At 31.4% G+C, this 26,052-nt stretch overlaps 1 protein-coding gene across 1 annotated transcript in view; it reads right to left on the reverse strand.

Moving 5' to 3' along the window:
• Nucleotides 1–26,052, reverse strand: part of LOC114340380 (uncharacterized) — a 1,055,195-nt gene that overhangs the window by 767,644 nt on the left and 261,499 nt on the right. Inside the window, exon 4 of the mRNA XM_028291124.2 lies at nucleotides 21,914–21,943. The gene's annotated coding sequence lies outside the window, so the exon portion shown is untranslated. The remainder of the gene's footprint in view (nucleotides 1–21,913; nucleotides 21,944–26,052) is intronic.

Consider the following 26,052-nt stretch of genomic DNA (forward strand, 5'->3'; position numbering starts at 1 on the left):
CTTATATTTTGTTGCTTAATTTAGTGTTTTAGAGCTAATAAAGTCAATATCTTTCACACGTTGTAATCACTTAACCAGCATCTTATCAAAGCTTTTTATCGCGTCAAATTCAGTCAAAGTCATTTTGAATGCAGTTAAATTCACTTTGCTTCAATTTGTCATTGTGGTTCCAATGATTATTAGTTCTTTAACCAGGCACCTGCCACGTGGCTTTGCAAGGCGCCAACTGCCACGTGGGGTGCTCACAGCACCCCTTAAAAATTTTCTGTGATCTACTTGTTTAAAAAACAAAATAATGTGTTGAGTAACACAAGAATATAAATAAACATGTTTTATTAACTTATTAGACACTAATATGTTATAAAAGTTAAAAAATAAAATGAAAAAGGTGTTATAAGCAAATTAGCAAGTACCAAGCCATAATAAATGAAGTCAAGTAAAATATCTAAAAAAATTAAGATTTAGTGAGTATAGAGTCTATATTAATAATTTAAATCAGTTATTTCAATAAAAAATGTAAATTTGAGCTGTTTATCAAAAATACAAAAAAAATTGAAAACTTAAAGTGCCAGATGATGACACCCCAATTCGACTTTAGAGCTATAAGTTCAGAATGACACTAAATAACCACTTCAAACACTAACACATATATGCTATATAATATTATAGAAAGCTACTATGACGCACAGCTCGGTTACCAAACTTGAAATATCAAATATTTGATAAAAATGTGTTATGGGGTGCTGGCAGCACCCCACGTGGCAGGTGCCGGATTAATCAAAACAAATTTGTTGGTGACCTTTTAACTGGAAATTTCTCATTTTAAAAGCTTCCAAAAATTGTCTATGGGATTCAGGTCTAGATTTCAATAAAATATTAAAAAATAAATAAATATGTAATATTTACAAATATTTTATTGCTATTTATTATTAAATATTAAATATATTATAGTTAATGTATATTATTAACATTACATAACAATATTAAATTTAAAAAATCATTTTTAAACAAAATGTACTTAGTGAAATAGTTGATTTTTATAAAAATTCATAGGTGGTCATAATAATATGGCCAGGGACTGTATGAATGTAGGTAGTACATATAGTATGTATAATGTACATGTACATGTACGGAAACTAAATACTTTTCCGTTTGACGTGTTGTTCCTATCCTTTTATTAGATTAGATGTACAATTTCTACAATTTGACCTCATTCGAGGCTCTATGCGTAATATAATGCATATTGAAAATTAATAATCATATTATGATGTACTGCAGTAATGTTTTCTCATTAACTAAAAGCAGTAACAGAAATAAAATAGTTTCCTGTGTGTACGTTTTAGTGTTTTAGGGAAACCACTTACTTAATTTTAACAGTTAACACCAACGTGGTAATTTAACCTCCAGTGTATTGTATTATTCGAGTTAATAGTTAATTTATCGTCATTAACATGTGCAGTAATTTGGATAATTGCCGTAATTGATTGACATCTACACACACAACGTAATTACATGGGCCTAAAAGTAATATAATTGGCAGAGTGAGCAAAATTATAATTTAAATTAAAATATTAACTATCAGTAAAATTGGATTAACTCAGACATCTGACGCGTAAATAATTAACAATACATTTTATGTGCCACCAAAAATTCAATAGGTTGCCTACAACAATATTATAACACATATATTTATTTATTTATTTTTGTCACACCGTTTTAGACAAATCAAAATTAACTTTATTGATAGATCAATAATCAAATTACAGTAGAGCGTCGATTATCCGAACGTCGATCAACCGAACGACCGGTTATCCGAACTCTCGACTCCCGCGCCCCGCACTCGAGTACTGAGCAAGCGTTAGTGATTAACGCTTAAAATATCTTCAATTTTATTCAATTGTGTATCCAAAAATATATTGTTGCAAAGACTGTACTTTTTTGTTTAATTGCTATTTGTCATTATCAAGGTATAAACAAATATACAGTTATATAAATATGGTTTTTTTTCACTTGTGGATAAAAATGTATGACAATCTCAATATAGTTCAATTATCCGAACAAATCGGTTTTCCGAACGCCCATGTCCCCCAATTAGTTCGGATAATCGACGCTCTACTGTAATTAAAGTTCTGAAACTGCTTTTTTGACAACACTAGTTTTTTCACCAATGTACTATTGGAGAAAACTTTAAAAATATTCTCTCTACCAAACGTATCCATCAAAGCTCTAAAGGAAAAAACACTTAATTTCACCCATTTCAACTAAAAGAACATCTTATGTCTGTATTCCAATGTATAATCACAAATTAATCCCTTAAATTGTACTCTTATATTAATCTTAACTTTCTAATTGTTTTTTATTTTTCACCGTGTATAATCCTGAAACATATCGATTATTAGTTTAATTAAGTATTTATTCAACTTCCTGCAAATGAAATGAATTACCAAATAGTAGTGTTGTAGTAATGTACTCGTTTAAATTATATTTGTCAGCTTACAAAATGTAAAATTTTTCTTACTATGCTAGAGATATTAACATTTGTGCTGAGGTGTACATTATTGGTGAGCTTATAAATTACGGTATTTGGACTATTGTAAATACAGTCTATATTGTACTTTTACCTAATCAACAACTGTAGTGTAATAATTATCAATAGCTGTCAATAAAACCATTTCTTTACTCTAGGACTTCAACATTTATTTATCGTCGTCGATAGAGAAGAAACGAACAAAGGGCATTAGAATTAATACGAAAATTATATTACATTCGAATTGTTCACCAACCTCATCAGAAATAAGCTCAGTCCACCGATCAAAAATTCAGTTATGATATTATCACGGGTCTAATACTAAAAAATTTACCTAAAGGGGTAACAGACTAATAATGTATATTTTCAACGGTAGTATAAAAATTGGTTACTTCCCTGTTATATAGAAAAATAGAAAATAGTTTAAATAATTATTTGCCAAAACCTGGCAAAGAGCCAAATGAGGTCTCCGCATACTGTCCGATAAGTCTTCTACCGACTCCCGCAAAGCTTTTTTTTATAAGATTCTTATGCTTAGGTTAGAACCTATTATCTTGGAAAATCACTTAATACCAAACTACCAATTTAGCTTTAGACAAAAACATGGTACTATCAAGCAAATTCTTAGATTAGACCGAACAGTTAAATACGCCATTGAAAACAAGTTCTACAGTACAGCTGCATTCCTTCCTAGACGTCTCTTTGGCATGTGACAAGGTCTGGCATGATGGTCTAACTTCCAAAATCAAGTCACAGCTACCTCATTCCATATCCAAAATTCTTAATTCTTCTTCTTAATTAATCATGGAAAAGCTTGCTCTTCTCTACATCCGACCTCGGAAGCAGTCCCTCAAGGTAGTAGGCATACTCGATCCAACCCGATATTTACTGTACATAGCTGACATCCCTACCACAAGTAATACTACGATTGCTATGTATGCAGATGATATGCGAACTGATGATAATGGCAACTCATGTGGATCCAAGATCAGCATAGAGAAATTTCCAAATCAATTTAAACCAATAATTAGAAAATTGGTTAAAACTATGGCGTACCAAAGTTAATAATTTTAAATCAACTCACATCACGTTCATGTTAAAAAGAGCGAACTGCCCTCTCTTTTTGATTTAAAATACGTTTTAATGGATATGTCGGGTTTTTAATCAAGACGAGCTTTTCTAGAACTGAGCGTTTCATTTGTTTTTTGTTCATAGGAGCATAACAATTAAATAGTAGTTGACTATTAGGTCAAAATTTATGGTAAGCACGCATAGGTGTATGTTGTTTATTATCTCTGAACCGAATTAAATCGGTAAGTTTCTGGTATTATAGCATAATTTGCTACACAGAATTTCAAGTAAGCTGTTATTTTGTAAACTTGCACAAACCTATAAATAGTTTTATCGGCAATGCGAAATTGTATGCTTTTAACATGCATGCAATGTGAACGACGCGACGTAACTTATTAAGGAGAAATTGAAGTAGATAACATGATAAGTATTTTAAAGTTCACTAAATAATTGAAGACTGAGAGCTCTTAAATTAATAATCGGTGTTAAAAATAGCTATAGGCCAATTTGAACACAACAATTATTTATAAAATTACTAATTTAATTATAAAAGTGAATGAATAGATATCCATCAAATTTTATAAATTTTTTTACATTGAAAACTTTGTATTCGTAAATCAAAATAATATTACAAAAATACAATTTCGAGTTTTTCTTAGTTTTCCTATTAGGCTACTGATTACGTATTTTAGAAAGGAACTACAACGTTAACGGGGTTTTATTGTTTCATATAGTCAATGGACCTCTAGATATGAAAAAACCGCGGAGTGCTACCATTTAGTGGGGTGCGTTTTTGAGAAAGGGATGAATTAGTCCCTAGGCACAGGGCGAATTAGGGTGAGTTCTATGCACGTTTGGTATAAACACGTCTACAGGAAAAACTTTCCAGGTTAAATTTACTATCGAAATAGCACATTTTAAGGTAAAAAATATATTTTTTACAAAAATATATTCAAAATAAAAGCAAGAAAAAAACACCTAAAGTAGTATTTTTGTTTTTGCCCCATAACTTTTTTCTACAGCGATATAGGTATAGGTATTGCTTCATAGAAAAAAAAACTTCCATCCTTCCTCTTTAAAACGACGTTTGGTACAGGTCACTATGATTTATTGTTTCCAAAATATGATTTTTGAAATTTCGCCACTCACAGCGATTTTGAGCCATTTTCCTTGTTACTTCGCAAACATTGTTCTGTAACTATTTTTTACGCAGCTTCAGGTATATGCAATGGTACACTTAGTAGGAAGAAAAGTTAATTACCTTTAAAATGGTATACCGTAGAAGACTGTATTTTTAAGCAAGATATTGTTTTTCAAAATTTTATACTTTTAATGATTTTTGATATATTTTACGATTATTTTTAAATTTCTCATTATAACTTTTTTATTGTATATTTAGGTATATACATTGTCCAATAAAAAAGAAAGCCTATTTTCTTTACTTTAAAATGGTGTAATGTAAAAAATTCTAGGTCTATTTTTGAACAAGATATGCTTTTTCAAGGTTTGGCATATACACATGCAGTAGGTCCCACTAAGTTGGAACCATATGGAAAACATTTTATTATTAACTTTATGAAAAAAATTATTATTTATAAAATGCTCTGCATAGTCTAAAACCTAAGATGTAATCATCAGATATAAAATTTTATCAATAGTGTACGAGGTAGGTTAAAAAAAAAAGAATTTCGCTCAAGAGTAAAGTACCTTTATATCTCACAATATCGAAAAGTGTTATTAAGAAAAGTTATTTGGAATTCAAAATTGTATTACAGTATGCAATTATATTCTTCTAATTGAAAAAATACAAATTTTTAAATTTTTTCTCAAATTACGGATACCCTTGGATATCCTACGGATATCTTGTTTAAAAATAGTCCTAGAGGTGTTTGCAATACGCCATTTTAAAGTAAAGAAAATAAGCTTTTTTTATACCACAATGTGTATAACTAAATGTACAAGAAAAAAAGTCATAATGAGAAATTTAAAAAATAATCATAAAAAATATCAAAAATCATTAAAAGTATAAAACCTTGAAAAAGCATAACTTGTTTAAAAATAGGCGTACAGCCTTACACAATAGACTATTTTAAAGGTAATTGACTTCTGTTTCTACTAAATGTACCATTGCATATAGCTAGAAATGCGTAGAAAAAAGTTACAGAACAATGTTTGCGAAATATTGGGGAAAATGGCTAAAAAATTCTGTGAGCGGCAAATTTTAAAAAATCCTATTTCGGAAACTGTAAATCCTAGAGACTTCTTCTAAACGTCATTTTAAAGAAGAAGGATGGAAGTTATTTTTTGCTAAAGCAATGCCTATACCTATATCACTGTGGAAAAAAGTTATGGGACAAAAAACAAAATTGCTTTCTTTCGTGTTTTTTTCTTGCTTTTCATTTGAATATATTTTTGTAAAAAAAAAATACTTTGGACTTTAAGATAATATGATATTTCGATAGTAAATTTAACCTGGAACAATATTCCTGTAGAAGTGTTTGTACCAAAAGTGAATAGAACTCACCCTAATTCGCCCTGTGCCTAGGGACTAATTCACCCCTTTCTCAAAAACGCACCCATTTAAATGGTAGCACTCCGCGGTTTTTTCAAACTTAGAGGCACATTGACCATACGAGACAATAAAATCCCATTAACGTTGTAGTTCCTTTTAGCTCTCTTATTTTGAACATAATCAATAGCCTATATTCCTAATAGAGGATTTTCCAAATATTTTTGATTATCAGCAACAAACATTGAAAGATATTGACAAATTGTTCTATCCATTCCCTCTGATTGCGAATGGAGAGGCGTAGTGCGAGTTTTCTGACTGATTTCCAAGATTTTCATTTAGTCTTGCCATAATTCGGATTTAAAATTTCGTCCTTGATCAGAATTTAACTCTAAAGTAACTCCATGTCTTGATATGACTTGTGTTATAAATTCTTCTGCTGCCGTATTTGCTTTTTAATTATTATGGCACGCAATTTCAAGATATTTTGAAAAATAATCGATTGCGACCATTAAATATTTGTTTCCTTTCAATGTCATAGGAAATGAACCGAGAATATCCAATACAAGTCATTCAAAAGGCTCTACGAAACAGATTGTGTCATTTTACCACGACTGCTTATTTTAGGGCCTTCTCTACAGTTACATAAATCGCATTTCTTGCACCAATCTACTAAATCTCGGTAAAAATTGATCCAGTAAAATCTGTCTCAAACTCTAGCCAGAGTTCCGTTGACTCGAAAATGTCCTCCAGAAAGGCAACACACTTTTAGTGTGTGATTTTCTGTTGACTTATTTCTTCGGTTGTGTTCTCTTTTTATTCAAGCTGACACTGACTTTAAACCTGTAATCCGTTCAGAGCTTCTCTAAACTTTTCTATTTTAATTTTACTAACCGGTAGTTGCTCCTTTCAAAGAAGCTTATGTATTAATTTTTCTCTCAACGCTTTAACGTAGTCTTAGAAGACATTTTTTCTAGGATCCTTCCTATGAATATAGTTATTTTCCCAACTAGTGCGGAAAGTGATACTTTCACGCACTAGACTGTCGTTGACCCGAACGACGCGATAGCGGAGTTCGGGCAAGCAGTCGAGTGCGGGGAAGACACTTTCCGCATGAGTTAGGAACAATATTTTTTCTAGGGCCGTACGTGTGGAAAAAAGCCACAAAAAAATAGAGTTATATCAATTTTTATTTAGAAGTGAAAATACACAAATTAATTCACAAGGTTGTCAAAACCAAACTTTCAATATAATGGGTTACCACGACGACAATATTGGTTTCCATGACGACGATTCAAAACCATTGTAATTGTCTACTGATCTGACTTTTAAATATTATGTCAAAATAATTTTATCTACTCTATGTCATATTATATCGATGGCTTTTTGACAAAACATCGTAACCGACAAAAAGCAAATTTTACAGGAGGCGACTTTTTCTTCTGCCGACTTTTCGGTTAATATAATTAAAATTTTGAAACTGTGATAAATTAGTACATAAAAAAAGATAATAATTAAAGAAAAAAAACTGTAATATAACATTCTTTAATTAAATTATGTAGCATAGATACTTTGTGAGACCTTGTCTGTGTACATTTTAGTTGAAGCTTGTCGCTTAAGATAAACATCGATAGTTTTAAGGTATCAATTTATAAATGAATATTCATAGATAACGTAAGTATCTTAAGAGGAACTCTGATCTTCTTCATCATTTTCTGCCAATGTGTCAGGAATTTCACTTTTGTAACTTAACTCTTCATATTCTTGCACAAACTCCTGTGGTATGACATGTTTCCGACATAGGTTTATGTGTTTTTTTAAAGCTTAAGATGTAATCTTTAAACTGCACTAAATTATTTTGCGTTAGACATGAAATAAACAACATCTTTTTGAGAAAATTAAGAAAGATAAAACAAATGTAGGTAATACAATAACCGAAAAATATCAGTTAAAAAAATGTTTGTATAAAGTCATCAAAACCTTTTGCTGTACCTACAACTTACCTAAATAATAACAAGCTTAAAAATGTATAAATGTAATTGTTTTTGAGCTCTTACACAGTATGTCTGCATAACTTGGAACCTATTGATTACTTTTTATTATTAGTTTAAAAAACTACTTATCAGATATTAAATTTCATTAATTTCATACGAGGTATGTCAAAAAATGTGAATCTTGTTCAAGAGTAAAGTAGCTTTATATTTCACAATATCGAAAATTGTTAATAAAAAAAGTTGTTTGGAATTAAAAACTATGTTTCAATGTTCGTTCTATATTGACTCCCCTACATTTGTTTCAGGTTTCAGTGAACTTACTACGTTGATATATTTACTACTAAGTTGATATATTTTTGTTGCAAATATAAAATTTATGATATGTGCACAAGAACAAATAAAAACCATAGGTTACGTCATTACCAAATTAGTAAATTAGACTTCAAATTCTATGAAAAAGACAATAAACCATAAAAACAAGTATTCAAAACTTACCGCATCTATTGAATAAAAGGATTTATAAAAACACCACTATTTTAAGCGGCAAAATATCCAAACGTAAACGACAAGATTGATGGCGTTTACCATCAACTGTCGGTACTACCTTGGCGTTTACGATACCATAGGCACAAAATGAGTTTGAAATGCGGTGGTTACGATAAACATTAAATTCAATTTTAGACAATTCGGATGTTATTAGGAAAAAAATAATTTTTAATTAGCTGTATACCATCGTAAGGAACTATTTAAGAAAAAAATCCCATTTTCGGAAAATTGATGCTTACGATGTTTTGTCAAAAACCCGTCGATATATAAGTTTTTAGTTTGTGAAAACTGTCATTATAGATAGCAGTGCGTGAAGGGTTTAAAGTGTGCGTGAAGTAACAATGTATTTTAAATGGGATTTACTTTTTCGCACACTTTCAATGGGTTTTTTGGCACACTTTCATATAATCAAATATCCTTAACTTTCGCGTTGTCATGGTGATGACAATATGAGCAATGACTTACAACAACATTTTTGACAGTTTTGTGGTTTGAAAGTAGTTAGGATTTTTAAATGTCAAAGTTCTAAAAATTGTAGAATAGAAATGAATTCCAGTGACGAAGAGTTACAGTTTTTTTATTTGTTTATCGTAGATAAAATATTGTATGAAACTTTGCGTGAAGTACTTTTTGCGAACTTACGCGATGTATAGCACTCGCGCCGTTGTCGCTCGTGCTCTAAAAATCACGTGCGTTCGCAAAAAGCATACTTCACGAACTGTTTCATAAATAACTATTATAAAAATGCATTCATAAATTTTGTGGATATTTAAAAATTTATAGGTTTACTTTATTTTGGTATTGGTTGATTAATTTCAATCGGGCGGAAACCAAAGTGTTAGTGTGGAGTGTTTACACCAGTAGAGATCAATGCAAAGTAGATGTTTTCGTGCATTCGTGTTTAGTGCCAAGTAAAGAAAAGGGCTGAAAATTCGTTAAGATAAATCTTTTAGAATGGCTCGGCAAACACATTAAAAAAATTTATAGTTCAATTAGTGGAACACAAAGCAGCATCTGCTGCGCCAAATTGAAATGTTTTCTTTCAGAGTTTTCTACTTCGAGAATGTAGAATTTTAGTTTTAAATAGGTATACAACTGAAATTTGATTATGATTAGATTAATTGCAGAAATTGATTTTGAGGAAAGTAAAAGATGGTTTTGCTTGCTTTTGATTCAGAGGGATGCACAATCGCTGGACAGCTGTTTCTGCCACTGCAGGCTTGCTCAACAGCGCTAACGTGCACATCTCTGAATCGAAAACCAGCTTTAAGGGAAATTTCAAAAATCATTGAAATTCCCATTGGGACGCAATCCAGCGACATCTCTTAAACAAACTGAAAAGTCTCAGATGCAGAATTCACCATTATAATTAAAATTAAACTGGTAAATAGTTATTTAAATCTGAAACTCTTCTTGTTGAAAGTTCTTTCTAGTGCGTCCTTAATCTGTGACTTTTACAATTTATAAGACAGCAGACGACGAGTATAGAAAACAAAAGGACTCTACTATATGCAGTCACATATACTTTTCAGTTTGATTTTGAGGAATAATATATGCTTTTTTGAAGAACTTTTATAGAGAAAGCATAGAAGACAATCATTTGGAATAACTGATCTCTTCAAAACACAATCTGCCATCAAATAGATAACTATCCAGCAACGTTTTTCAAAAGTTTACTTTTATTTAGTTCTTAGCAGTGGAGATATCTAGAGGGTGCAGAATTTTGCAGAACCTTTTTAATCTTGGAGTGGCTGGATCAGGAGATCGTTGGAAGTGGATTTGGATGAGATGATAGTCTATTGAAGATTACCATCTTTTGAATAAAGAAAAATTTGAGATATTTCTATTCAAATTCAATAGGTTTCTTTTTTTACATAGGAAAACTTGATTAGTAAGTTTAAAGAGTCTAGCATCTTCAAGAAAAAAGTTGAACATAAATATAAGTCAAAAACATGTATCTAAACTAAAAAGGGTAGTTCCCTGGGTTGGCTGCATATCATATAGTTAAACAAACTCTAACATGAAGTAAAACCACTTTAGTCCTGTCGCCAGTGGGGGTACAACGGCCTCCTTAATTCAGATGGACTTACCCAAGTTTTTTTATGTATTTTGTCCCGTAGAACACAAATTTTTTGGGTAACAGTCGATCCGGATGTCGATAAGATTGTTATAAACAAAGAACTTGAGGAATCATATAAGAGCAATTTTTCGCAAAACAAAATATACTTTTGTATTTTTTGGACCATTCTAAGCAAAAAATGATTTTACAAGTTTTTTCGGAGGATGCAATTTCAATTTTTGAACCCGAATAACTTTTGATAGAAAAATAAAATAGCAATTCTGCTTATCGCATTTGAAAGTTCAAGTCAATTTCTATCGGTTTTGATTACTTTCATTGCTAAAGACTAATTTTTTATTGTTAAACAAAGCTATAAACACATAGTGATTGAATGATGTTTTCAATGCATTTCTCATTTGAAATCGAACGAGTAGGCGCGCATACATACAATCTCTACGTAGATTAAGTACATTAAAACGCATGCATTGGGCACGGGAAACACTATGTGTTTATGGCTTTGTTTAACAAATAAAAACTTAATTTTTAGCAATGCAAATAATGAAAGCCGATAGAATTTGACTTGAACTTTCAAATGCAGTAAGCAGAATTGCTTTTTTATTTTTTAATCAAAAGTTATTCGGGTTCAAAAATTGCAATTTTACGATTTTTTGAAAGTTCAACCGCGTTTATGTCGAAAACTATGCATTATACGAAAATACTTGTAAAATCATTTTTTACTTAGAATGGCCCAAAAAATACAAAAAAATGTTTTGTTTTGCGAAAAATCGCTGTTATGTGATTCCTCAAGTTCTTTGTTTATAACAATCTTATCGACATCCTGACCAACTGTTACCCAAAAATTCGTGTTTTTCTGGTCAAAATACATAAAAAAAACTTGGGTAAGTCCATTAAGGAGGCCGTTGTTCCCCCCGTGGCGACAGGACTACTTCTGTGTAATAGGTATAATTTACTAAAATCCCAATGAATTGAATAAAATATGTTGAGAACGAACGTTTTCGGGCCTATTAGTCCATCATCAGTCAACTCATATACTTGCTAACTAGCCCCAGAACAAAAAAATGGTTGTAATTATAATTCAATCTACATTATAATGCTGTAAAGTTGAAAAGGCTAAACGCCGATGTTAATAGATAACCTCTAAGAACATGGTGAAACCCTAATCGATAACTTTAACCAACCATCTTGGGCCAACAATGTCTGCCAAATCTGTATTTATACCGTCTCTGACAGTACGGAAATCGCTTTGATTATTCTCTATTTGCTGAACGGAGAATAAACATCTAGGTATAATAGGTGAGTTAAACGTATTCCGACCATATTCCGCAACCTTCCGAACCCCGTCGTCTTGGCGAGCTGAGTGAATTCGACAAGTCACAACCTCATCCTCAGCTAGGCGAGCTGAGCGAAGCGATCCTGCCCTTTTCTATTTTAGTCCTAAAGTTTCAAATATCGTCACATCGACCCGACATCTTGAAAGTCCGATATGTAGATTGTAAATACACAGTGCGCTGGAATAAGTGTTACCCCCTTATTAACTTATTTATTTTTAATACAGATGCAAAACGCTCAGACAGGTCGATTTTTAAAATAATTATAGTATATTATAGCATCAATGTTTCGAACTTTACACGATCCGTCTTCAGGTGACAGGCACAACTTTGATTTTTTTAAATAGGAAAGTACCTAATGTGACACCTCATTTAAAAGCTTTTTAAATACTGATTACAAAAATATATAACATTTTAATCCTCTTTAAGAGCGTAGGCGCAAAATTTTGTTCGAATTATTTTTAATTGCATTTATTTTTTTCGAATCCTGAGAAAACTAATAACTATTTTTGAAAAATTTAAACGCAGAATGAAATATTACATTACTACCGGGGGCTGAAAGTCCCTTAAAATAAACAAAAAGTTTTTTTGAATGATTTATTTTAAATTAAAAATCAGACTAAATTTTCTCTTTTTTTCACCCCTGTGTCTTATTAAAATAATCATTATAGTAGTTTTCAGGGACTTTCGACCCTCAATAATACTGTAATATTTCATTCTGCGTTTAAATTTTTTAAAAATACGTATTAGTTTTCTCAGCATTCGAAAAATAATTCGACCGAAATTTGCGCCTACGCTTTCAAAAAGGATTAAAGTATTATAGATTTTTGTCATCAGTATTTCAAAAGCTTTTAAATGAGGTATTATATGATGTACTTTCCCATTTAAGAAAATCAAAGTTGTGCCTGTCACCCGAAGAGGGATCGCGTAAAATTCGAAACATTGATGCTATAATATACTATGAATATTTTAAAAATCGACCTGTCCGAACGTTTTGCTTAAGTGCTAAAAATAAATAAGTTAATAAGGGGGGTAACACTTATTCCAGCGCACCATAAAATATTATCTTTTGTGTGTTTGGTTTTAAAATAAATGTCTTATAAAAACGAATCCTGTCTTCGACTGAATTTGTTACCCGAGATCTTCACAGGTGAAATCCATTGCAAAATGGCCTGTAACAAAACGTCGATCTAACATGACGAAGAATAATAGTCCTTGGGCACACATATAAAATTATTATTTATGACCACACCGTCGAAACTTTTTGTACTTGTTATTTGGGTGGAGTCGGACAAATTTGGAGCTTGGCGCATTATGGTAGTGGGGAGTTTGTCTGTCAAGCTGTCACGAAGTTGTCAATTTTATGCAAGAAACAAATTCATAACCACATTGGTCATTTTATTTAAATCAATGGTTTTTATCATATAAAGAGCGAAAACAATTTTGACGGACAAAAATATTGGGCCGTATGATGCGTCGGACACGACGTTATAAGTGATTATATTCCAAATAAAAAAATCTAAGTGTCCGACAAAAATATTGGGGCAAATCGACAGTTGGAAAATTTAATTTTTATTAGTAAACTATACTTTTAAACGACGCGCATCCCTTATCTTCACAACCATTTTTCCAACAAAAATAGTAGGTTACAAGTAATTATATTCTTAAACAAAAAATGGAATTGTCTGACAAAAATGTTGGGGCAAACGAACAGAAAACTTAATTCTTTTAGTTATCAACGTCCTTAAGAGGAGGCATTGTCAAACTAATTTTTAAAACAGTTTTTCTCGGTTACTTTTGAATCAATTTAGCTGAAAATTGGTACACACACTAAGTACAACATTTAAAAGGGCGTGACGTAGAGATGTACCCAAAATTTTCCAAAAAAATTTCCGACAAGAGGGAAAATTTTGGAAAAATTTTGATCTGAAAATTTGTGCACATACTCCTTGAACAATGATGACAAACATCGTTCTGTAGTTTTTATTTCTAAAATTTTCAAAAGAAAATCCGACAAGAGGGAAAATATCGGAAAATTTTTTGTCCCATTATTTTTGTCCGACAAGAGATCCAATACGCATTACACATGTAAAAAAACCGTACAAAATAAAAACTACATCTGTGGTAATAAATAAAAAAATTCCAGGAACTTGACATCTTCGGCGCATCCGACTGCGCATATGCCCCGTGAAAATTGTCCGACAAGGTTACCACATTATTGTAAAAAGGTTTTATGGTAGATTCTGTTAAAATTAGCAAGGCGGTAATAAATTTATTATTTTCATTTTGACATATTTAACAATTTATAATGGGAAATAAGCCACAATTTTACCAAAAAAAAAGATTTTATTAGCGTTTCGAAGCTTGATTATAAAAAATAGTTGATTTTAAAAATGCCACTAGGAAATAGCTTCAGAACGACATATTTAGCGTGTCCGACGCGTCTTATCTCCCAATATTTTTGTCCGACAAAATTGTTTTCGCTGTTTATATGATAAAAACCATTGATTACAATAAAGTGACCAATGTGGTTATACATTTTTTTCTTGCATAAAATTGACAACTTCGTGACAGCTTGAGAGACAAACGCCCCACTACCATAATGGGTCAAGCTCCAAATTTGTCCGACTCCAACCAAATAACAAGTACAAAAAGTTTCGACGGTGTGGTCATAAATGATAATTTGTGGGCCCAAGGAATATAAAAGATCGAAATGAAAGAAATAATTCAATTTAAGTTGGGATTAAAACTTTTATTAATATTTGCTCTATCTGTTTATTGCTAGACTATCCATTAATCTGCAAAATCTTGACGACAAAATCTCTAATCGATGGCAATCTTTCTCCAAAGAAAGTCCAAGATTCCTCCAATCCTGGCAAGTCCAAGGTTATTTTACCCGACGCGAGACAGAAACAACTTAATTAATATTCTTATCCATAATCTTTTATTAATTTGAATTTAAATTATTGAGAATAACAAGATAAGTGTTATTAAAGATAACAGTTTAAGGAGAAACTTTATTGATAAGAAATAAAATTTTAATAATTTGGTCTTTCCATTCATCCATTCATTCCATCTCTTCACCAAAGAAAACTTCAAATTCTGGAATGATCATTTATGTCGTATTTTTTCATCACATTTTCTCACCTTTTAAACATTCCTTGGACTTTAGCCAAATCGGTTTCCCCAATTCCGAATTTAGCCAAATCGGTTCAGTCATTCTGGAGCTGTTATTATAATAGTCCGGGAGATAGTGTCAAATTTGACTGGAGCATTTTGGCATGGCTGTTTTTTTATAAAGTTTTTTTAATTATTATTAATGGCATCGACTTTATGTCATTCAGCCAGTCACAACATGAGTATTAGTGTCATGTATAGTGTGTATGTTGAGTAAGTATCTTGTTACTTTGCAAAGTCGACGTCATTGTCTTTGCAAAGAGACGCTAATTGTATCCGAACGACTGCGGTCCCTCCGCTGAGTACCGATCACACAAGGACAGAAACTACCTTCATCCATTAATTTATAATAAATGAAAATATTCCTGACCCCGGTGAGATTCGAACTCACGACCATACGGACTTTTCGATCCAAACGTAGGCGCTCTTACCACTGTTTTATATAGTTAGTTGTTCCAAAGCTTATTAACAAATAATGTGTCAGGTTTAAACTTGGAAAGGGTTGGTAAAGGTGGTCTTTGCATGTTATTACAAGATTTAATTGTCAATAGCTCACTCAATTTTTGCCGTAGAAAAAAATTTTGCAAACGAAATTCTTGGGAATTAAATAAGCTACAATTTTATATTTAAATGTTTTTTCGTACCTCTGATATTAATCTTTCTATTCTGAAGAAAATGCCATTTTTTCCAAACTACAAAAATTCGTTATTCCTCCATTTTTTTTTTAAACTAATCATTCTAAGTCGGTCAATCTTGTAGAATCTATTAATAATACCTAAATAAAGAAGACCAAATAAGGTCAATGACTAATTTTAATTAGGATGGTGATTAGGAGGTTGCTTCCGATCACGTTTTCGCTGAAAAAAATAGGGACTGACATTCTTTTCATTATAAGTCACTTAATTTTTGAGCTAGAGACATTTTTTTATTTCTGCAGATAGATATTTTTAAATACTTTAAATTAGTTTGAACAAGTTATGCTCGAAAAATGCATAGTTTTCCCGTCTTTTGACTTTGAAACTTCAATATATAGGGTGTCCCAAAAGTAGTGGAAAGGTCGAATATTTCGCGAACTAAACATCGGATCGAAAAACCGAAAAATACGTGTTCAATCATTTTCAAAAATCTATCCAATGACACCAAACACCAACCCCCACTACACCCCCTGGAGGTGGGGTGGGGGGTAACTTTAAAATCTCAAATAGAAACCACTAGTTTTTCTTGCAGATTTGGATTCTTTACGTAAAAGTAAGCAACTTTTATTCAAGACATTTTTTCGAACTGTGGATAGATGGCGCTATAATTGGGAAAAACGATTTATCCTGATACCATAGGTAAATTATAGAAACGGTCTAATATCTCGAGAAATACACTTCCAAATGAGAAACCAAAAAACAGGTTTTTAATATTTTTCAAAAACCTATTGATAGACATCAAAAATGACCCTTCAACCCACACCCTGGAGACGGGGTGGGGGGTAAATTTAAAATCTTAAATAGCAACCCCCACTTTTTATTGCAGATTATAATTCGTCATGAAAAATTAAGCAACATTTATTCGAAACATTTTTTAAAATTGCTGTTAGATGGCGCTAATAAATCGTATTTTTCCAATTAAAGCGCCATCTATCAACAATTCTAAAAAATGTTTCGAATAAATGTTGCTTAATTTTTCATATCGAATCCGAATCTGTAATAAAAATTGGGGGTTGCTATTTAAGATTTTAAAGTTACCCCCAACCCCACCTCCAGGGGGTGGGTTGGAGGGTTATGTTTAGTGTTATTCGATAGGTTTTCGAAAAGTATTAAAAACCTTTTTTTTGGTTTCTCATTTGGAAGTGTATTTCTCGAGATATTAGACCGTTTCTATAATTTACCTATGGTAACAGGATAAATCGTTTTTTTCAATTATAGCGCCATCTATCCACAGTTCGAAAAAATGTCTTGAATAAAAGTTGCTTACTTTTACGTAACGAATCCAAATCTGCAAGAAAAACTAGGGGTTTCCATTTGAGATTTTAAAGTTACCCTCCACCCCACCTCCAGGGGGTGTAGTGGGGGTTGGTGTTTGGTGTCATTGGATAGATTTTTGAAAATGATTGAACACATATTTGTCAGTTTTTCGATCCGATGTTTAGTTCGCGAAATATTCGACCGTTCCACTACTTTTGGGACACCCTGTATAACATTTGACGAAGAAGATCTAACATATAATAAGATATATCTCGATTACTATTGGTCTTAAAAAAAATTTAAAAAGTTTTGTTTACTTTTTTTAAAGCTACATTTTTGTTAAGTAAAGTTGTTTTGATAAAACGAAAACTTTTCGAGTTATTAGCAGAAAACTTATTAAAAACATTCAATTTTTCGATATAAAACGGACACTTTCGATAGCGAATAAATCGAAAACTATTAATTTTATCAAAAAAATGTATAGAACGTTTTTTACTTAGAATGAATGTTTTTACCAATTTTTGCGGTCAAAATATAATAAAAAATTTCCACCCCCGAGATGGGGTGCCAACCAACACCATGGTAAAAGCGCCTTTCAGCATCATATACAGGGTGTAACAAAAATACAGGTCATAAATTAAATCACATATTCTGGGACCAAAAATAGTTCGAATGAACCTAACTTACCTTAGTACAAATATGCACATAAAAAAAGTTATAGCCCTTTGAAGTTACAAAATGAAAATCGATTTTTTCGAATATATCGAAAACTATTAGAGATTTTCTATTGAAAATGTATATGAGGCATTCGAGTGGTAGAATCATCTTAAAGAAAAATTATAGTGAAATTTGTGCTCCCCATAAAAATTTTATGGGGGTTTTGTTCCCTTAAACCCCCCCCCCCAAACTTTTCTGTACGTTCCAATTAAATTATTATTGTGGTACTGTTAGTTAAACTTATTGTTTTTAAAACTTTTTTGGCTCTTAGTATTTTTTCGATAAAGCAGTTTTTATCGAGTTGCGGCTTCTTTTTTAATATGTTTACATAAAAATTTTATGGGGGTTTTGTTCCTTTAAACCCCCCAAATGTTTGTGTACGCTCCAATTAAACTATTACTGCGATACCATTAGTTAAACACAATGTTTTTAAAACTTTTTTGCCTCTTTGTATATTTTCGTGAAGACACCTTTTATCGAGATATAGCTTCTTTTTTTAATACGGTTCAAAATATACCTAAAAATGTAAACCATACATAAATTTTCATATTATTACCATGTCTCCATAATCGTCCTTAACCATATACAAATATGAGGTGGATTTGACAAATATTCAAAATATCTCAATAAAAACTGACTTTTCGAAAAAGTACTGGGAGCCAAAAAAGTTTTAAAAATATTGTGTTTAAATAATGGTACTACAATAATAATTTAATTGGAACGTACATAAAAGTTTGGGGGGTTTAAAGGAACTAAACCCCCATAAATTTTTTATGGGATGTCCAAATTTCACCATAATTTTTTCTTAAGATGCTACTGTCATAAGAATGCCAAAAGTCCATTTTCAATAAAAAATCTGTAATAGTTTTCGATATATTGGAAAAAATCGATTTTAATTTTGTAACTTCAAAGGGTTGTAACTTTTTTTATATGCACATTTGTACTAAGGTAAGTTAGGTTCAATCAAACTATTTTTGGTCCCAGAATATGTGATTAAATTTATGACCTGTATTTTCGTTACACCCTGTAGATTTTGATCCTTGGACTATCCACTACTTATTCTTAAATTTTTAAGCAAATCGATCCATTCTGCAAAAATTGCAAGGTTTTGTCCTATTTTAAGTTTCATTACTTGGACTATTATTTGCACCTCAATGCAAAGTCATAAGATAATTCTCTACAATTTCCTGAATATAGTGTTGGACTGTTATATTACCTCTGATAAAAATTTGTAGTGATCTGCTACCGTAAGCAATAGCACCCCATACCATAACTCCCATGATGTGGTGATCGTGGCTGTTCTCTGTTAAATTGTGGGTCACATCTTTCACTACCCAGCCTTCCCACTCGTATCCCACCATCGTGCATCCCAGACAGAAGCGGGATTCGTTACTTAAGATTATCTGATTCCATTCTCGGTCCCACAGTATTCTATCTCTATACCAGAGCAAATCAATGTGGGCGATAATGAAAAGGCCAAACTGTCATATTCGGCGATATATCGTACGCGTACCAACAATCCTTCAATGATCTTAAAACCACTGATTTGTGATGGCTCGAGTACCTACTGTTAAATCTGGAAAGTCTTAATAAGCGATCTGGTCACTCTGTTTTCTCTCTATGACGTTTAGAATCAACGAAATATCGAATTTCCGAAATAAATGCTGTTTAAATTCAAGTCGCAGACCGCTTTTCCGATATTTCACTATTAGTCCAGAGAAATAAGATTTTTCTCGAGACACATCCCCCTCCAGGCCGAAACCAAATTTTTTGAGTAGTATGGACATCTATATTAATAACCTATATGTTTCCTGTAGCCGATTTTAATGATATACATAGTTATAAACAAATAAAGATCAAAAAACGGTAAATTTTCGCTTTTTTCGTCTATAACCAAAAAGTTATTTTAAACAAATTTGAGAGTAAGAAACTCATAAATCGTCTAAAAAATTTCAATATGGCGTTCGCTGAATATGTCTGTCCTTATTGGTTGCTTAGAAAATTGCAAAATAAATCATAAATTTTGAGTTTTTATAAATATTCATAACTTATGTAAAAATTAACTTAGAACCTTCTTATTACACGAATTGCTGAGACTTCTGGTGCTTAAATTATATTTCAAATTTCAAAGCAATTGGTCAAATAGTTTAAAAGTTATTTAATTTGATTATCCCAAATTCATTTTTTTGCAACACTATATAAGTCAGAAAATTATGAGGTTACAGTAAGACTTCTGACAGTTTATAGAAAAAAAACATTTATACTATTGTCTTAATTAAAAAAAAATGACAAAAAGTAATTTTAAACAGTGTAAAATTATTTTGCAAAAACACGTCGATTTTTTGCTCACTTATAAACAATTAGAATAACTTTTTAACCGTTACCCGTAGAAAAATTATTTTTTCATATTTGGAAAGACTGAATTTTTATACACGATTAGAAAGAAAAACAATTGTCCTAGGATAATTAGGGACGAAGTTAGCTCCCCTTTTTTTAATTCACTTGTTTTTGTAAAATTATTTTTTGTCATTTTTTTTATTAAATTTATAGTATAAATTTTCTTCTTTCATACACTATCCAAAGTATTAGTGTAACTTCATCATTTTCTGACTTATAGCGTTGCAAAAAAAATTAATTTGGAAAAAAACAAATTAAATACTTTTAAACTGTTAGACCAATTGCTTTGAAATTTAGGGTATGATTAAGGCACCAGAAAGTCTTAGCATTCCGTGTAATAAAAACGTTTTAAGTTCATTTTTACATAAGTTATGAATATTTATAAAAACTCAAAATTTATGATTTATTTTGCAATTTTCTAAGCAACCAATAAGGATAGACATATTCAGTGAACGCCATATTAAAGTATTTTATACGATTTATGAGTTTTTCACTCTCAAATTTGTTTAAAATACTTAACTTTTTGGTTATAGACGAAAAAAGCGAAAATTTACCGTTTTTATCTTCATTTGTTTATAACTATGTATATCATCAAAATCGGCTGCAGGAAACATATGGATTATTAATATAGATGTCCATACTACTCAAAAAATTTGGTTTCGGCCTGGAGGGGGATGTTTCACCAACAGGATATTTTTTTCCTTATTTCTCTGAACTATATTTCGTAGCCTTATATAACATACTTGCATGGTCGATAATTACTAAGGATTTCGAACCAAATTCTATATTGTGTAAATGCATAAATTGGATAATAGAAATGTCGCACGAAAATAGCTTCATAGCATTAAATTCAGGAGTAGAACCTCTCCATAAATTCTAATTCTAGTTAAGTAATCCCATTCAAGTAAATTTTCAACCACGCGACAGTAAAATAAAATGGATTTAAGTAACTAGTGCTGTTCGAAGAGGTCACACTATTATAGACTGAATATTTCAATCACTAATGGCGGAAGGCGTTTCCTGGTTTGGGAATTACCAGTTTCTTAAACTAGAACTTCCAATTTCCTTAGTAACGTCATACATTTCAAGACGACTTGAATCGTTATTGGAATGAAATGAATCTCTTCTACCTACGAATATGTAAAAATATAAGGTTGTCTTTTTGCAGGATATGTTTGTTAGTTCAAATGTCACAATAGTTATTTATGAAACAGTTCGTGAAGTACGTTTTTTGCTCACGCAAGCAATGTTTAGAGCAGTTAAGTATGATATAATGCCCTAGGGCTTTAAATTTAAATAACTAGTTAAATGCTGTGAAGTTGACAAATAACAACCTAAATAAAACTATGGTTACCACAATTACGTTAGGACTTTTTCTGGTAAATGTACTTATTTGAAAACTAATTAATTTAAAATTCATTCAAATTTTTTGCATATAAAGAATAATTTAGTCGGACATTAAACATTGAAAGCACCACGAGTATTATAGATAATAACACTTTCGGTAAACTTATATTCCTTGGGCCAAAGGCCTTCGGTGTATACAACATTGACCTCAAGTGTTATTATCCTTATAATACCCTTGGTACCTTAATAACTATAATAAACAACTTACCCATTAACAACAACGGAGAACATTTTCTTTCTGAAATATAACGAAATATTAGGTTTTTTACGAATATAATATGTAGCTTAGTTGTACATTAAAAACAAAAAAAATTATATAGCAGGCAAATTAGCAAAAAAAAAGGTGAAAAAAATGTTATCTAAAATTTTATGATGGAAAGTAATAGGTGGAGGTATAATACAAAAAATAAAAATAAACTAAATAGCTGAAAAGTTCCGGGGATGGCTTGATGGGGTTAGAAGGGAGTAAAAAGGGTTTATTTTAAATAAAAATGTATACCATTTTTATTCAGCAAATTAATTAGTTAACTCAGCATTATTTAATTTCTAGCAAAATTTAACATCTAATTATACATATATAGAAAAAAATTGTGAAGTATGGCATTTTCTACATGTTTAAGTATGAAGTATAAATATATATTCATTCATGGTCCTTGTATGCCATGAATTTTTGAATGAATGAGATAAAAATTTGCAGCAAAATCCCAAATGTTGACTGTATAATTAGATATAGATAGTTTATTATAGTATACTAAGGGCCGGTTGTTCGAAAGCTAATCAACAATGATCATTATCAAATATTTAATTACTGTCACCAACTGTCAATGTCAACTTTGTTTGGGTTGTTGAAAACATAATATGAAATTACTTAATCAATTATGTTAATAATTGTTATTTTAATTGATTAACTAATCTCATAATTTTAATCAATTATGTTTTCAGCAACCCAATAAAAGTTGACATTGACAGTTTTGGTGAAAGTAATTAAATATTTGATAGTGATCATTGTTGATTAGCGTTCGAACAACCGGCCCTCAGGGTGGATTGTTCGAACGCTAATCAACAATGATCACTATCAAATAATTTAATTACTGTCACAACTGTCAATGTCAACTTTGGTTGGGTTGCTGAAAACATAATTGATTATAATTATGAGATTAGTTTATCAATTAACATAATAATAATTATGTATTAACATAATTGATTTACTAATTTCATAATTGTAATCAATAATTATGTTTTCAGCAACCTAATCAAAGTTGACATTGACAGTTGTGACAGTAATTAAATATTTGATAATGATCATTTTTGATTAGCGTTCGAACAACCGGCCCTTAGTGAATAGTGATCCTGGGGAAAAGAATAATGTTATAGTGTGCTCCTATTTTTTGCATTTAATCGCTTCGAAGTATTATTAGAAATGATTCATTATGAACATTTAAAAGGTGGGCTAAATTTTATAATAAAGTATTTGTGAAAAAAAAATAAGATCATTCAATTTTTGAACCCTTGTGTCCCGGTACCAACCTTGCAACCTTGCTACGGTCTACTAGTTTATTTAGAGCAACCACAATACTAGTTCAGTTTGGCCTCTACATAATCCTTAGACACTCCTACTATCCGGCTATCCCTACTGTACTGTACTGGTTCCTACACCCCCCGATGTTTCAACAGTATACAAGGTAGCTTCCACTTGCATGAGTACACCTTCGATCCAATCTGGTCATACTCAAAGGTACTTTCTTTTCAATTATTAGGTATTCCAATTAAATTATTTTTATTTATTTTATTTTATTCCTTTATGATTTATGATTTATATATGATATATGAGATGATATATTATTCCTTTATGATTTCTTCAATTGCTGCTAGACAGAAATCCTAAAAATATGATATCCGGATACGACAAGTAACCGGAGAGTACTTCGGACATGTAATGAAAGGTCCCAAATATAGGTTGCTACAAAATATTATGCAAAGAAAAATAGCAGGCAAACGCGGTTCAGGACGAAGAAGAACCTCTTGGTTGAATAACTTGCGAGATTGGTATGGTGTTGATACAAGCATGCTATTTAGGGTGGCAGTGAATAAAATTAGGATATCTATGATGGTAACCTACGTTCTGAAAGGACATGGTACATGAAGAAGAAAAAGGATACGACAAATTAAAATAAGGTAACTATAAATCTGTTAGAATTTAAAAGGGACATCTCTGGCTATATGTCATATTTACAAAACCTTAATAATGAAGTAATAAACTTACATTGTAACCCCGGCCCTGGACCTCACGGTGTTTTTGTTAGTTTACACGCAAAATTAAAAAACAATTTTATAATAAGAGTGAAGTTAAATTGATTACTATGTACAGTAGAGAAAAAATTGTAAGTACAATTTTCATTTCGGCCATATCAAACCATATTTAAAGGATATTGTTGAAAACTAACCAAACAGAAAATCCATTTTTATTTAAAATAAAAACACCGACAAACCAGCTTAATTACCTTAAGTCAGAAGCGGCTCTAGACAATTCCATCAATGAAGAAAACAAAAATTAAAAATGGATAGCAATTTAACTCATACAGCAATCACCAAACCATTATCAATACCAACCACTTCTTCCACATCTTCAACATTAACCTACTCCAATGCTGTAACCAACTTTAACTTCCCATCCAGAGAACAAGCAGTTGTTTTGTCATCTGTACCAGACACAAAAATAAATGAATATATAACAGCAATAGGAAATTTAGTACAACCAAAAAATATCATATTCGCGTCCAAAATCTCAAACAACCGAGTATGCATCTATCTTAGTAACACCACAATCTTAGAAAGCTTAATACACAAGCACAAATCCGTTTCAATACAAGGAAACAACATCGAGATCAGAAGATTAATTACTCCTGCGAGTCGACTAGTGATATCAAATGTCTGTACCAGTACTCCAAATACTATAATCGAAGAAGATCTTAAAAAATTGGAGCTTACTGCAGTGTCTAAAATAAGGCGGCAAGTATTTGTTGCTCCAACAATTAAACATCTGATCCCAAATTCACTTTTAATATCTCACGACAATGCCCCTTACAGAATTTATTTTTCCTTAGATGGTCTAAATTGCTCTAAATGTAATACCACAGGACATAAAGACGAAAACCGCACTACTGAATCAATTAATATACAAAATCTTGACCAGGTATCTCAATCTATGAGTGCTAATATTTTTGGAAAAGAAATTATCCAATAAATCAAAAATCCATTACATTAGAGACTTCAACTGCTCATCAATCCAGTACTCCTTCTACCTCTACAACCAGCTCACCAACAAACAAATACCTCCACCAACTCACAAAACCTATCCGAATCACTACCTAATACTACCAACATAGTAGCACATACTTCTGTCAAAAGACAAATTTCAACATCTCCTGAAATAATAGAGTCAGAAAATCAAAAAATAATACTTCCTGCTCCAAAGAAACCTGCACCTAAAAGAATAAAAAAAGTATTGAACATCGAAACCTCAATGAAACCTATAGAAGCCTTTTTATTGTCAGCTACTACTCCTTACCACTAAAATACACAGAAATTTGTGAATAAATTACGAATGCTATAGCCTCAAAATTGATTGAAAACGTAGCTAAGGATTATACAAATGACCTAGAAGGACTTAGCGCTGAATTGCAAATGGTACACGCAAACGCAAACGGCCGACGCCTTAAATACAACATTTCAAGGATCTTAAAAATGATAAATGGAATAGACAACTCTTCTATTACTGAGGAGGAAGAAAGCGACTGTAGCCCTATTCAATAAAGACTCCGGCTTAGACACACACGACTTACCCACTGCTACATAATCTCCAAAGATCCACCACCACAGTGCCAAAGATTCCAAACACCTCTCACAGTTAACCATATTATTATAATAATAGAATGTGCAGAGTACACTTCAGCGAAGGCAATATTCAAGATACAAAACAGCTTGAAAAAAGCACTGGTTACAAAATGCAACGAAGTTGTGTCTATTATAAATCATTGTAGACTGTATAGTCCAGTCCAAGTAATGAAATAGGACAAAACCTCGCCATTGTACAGAATGGATCGATTTGCTTGAAAATTTGAGAATAAGTAGTGAATAGTCCAAAGATCAAAATCTATATCATGCCAAAAGCCGCCTTTTACCATGGGGGTGGTTGCCACCCCATCTGGGGGTGGAAATTTTTTATTCTATTTTAATCGCAAAAGTTGGTAAAAATGTTCATTCTAAGCAAAAAACGTTCAATACATTTTTTTGATAAAATTGATAGTTTTAGATTTATTCGCTATCGAAAGTATTAGTTTTATATCG

This window comes from Diabrotica virgifera, chromosome 3, assembly GCF_917563875.1.
Source record: "Diabrotica virgifera virgifera chromosome 3, PGI_DIABVI_V3a".
Lineage (NCBI taxonomy): Eukaryota > Metazoa > Arthropoda > Insecta > Coleoptera > Chrysomelidae > Diabrotica > Diabrotica virgifera.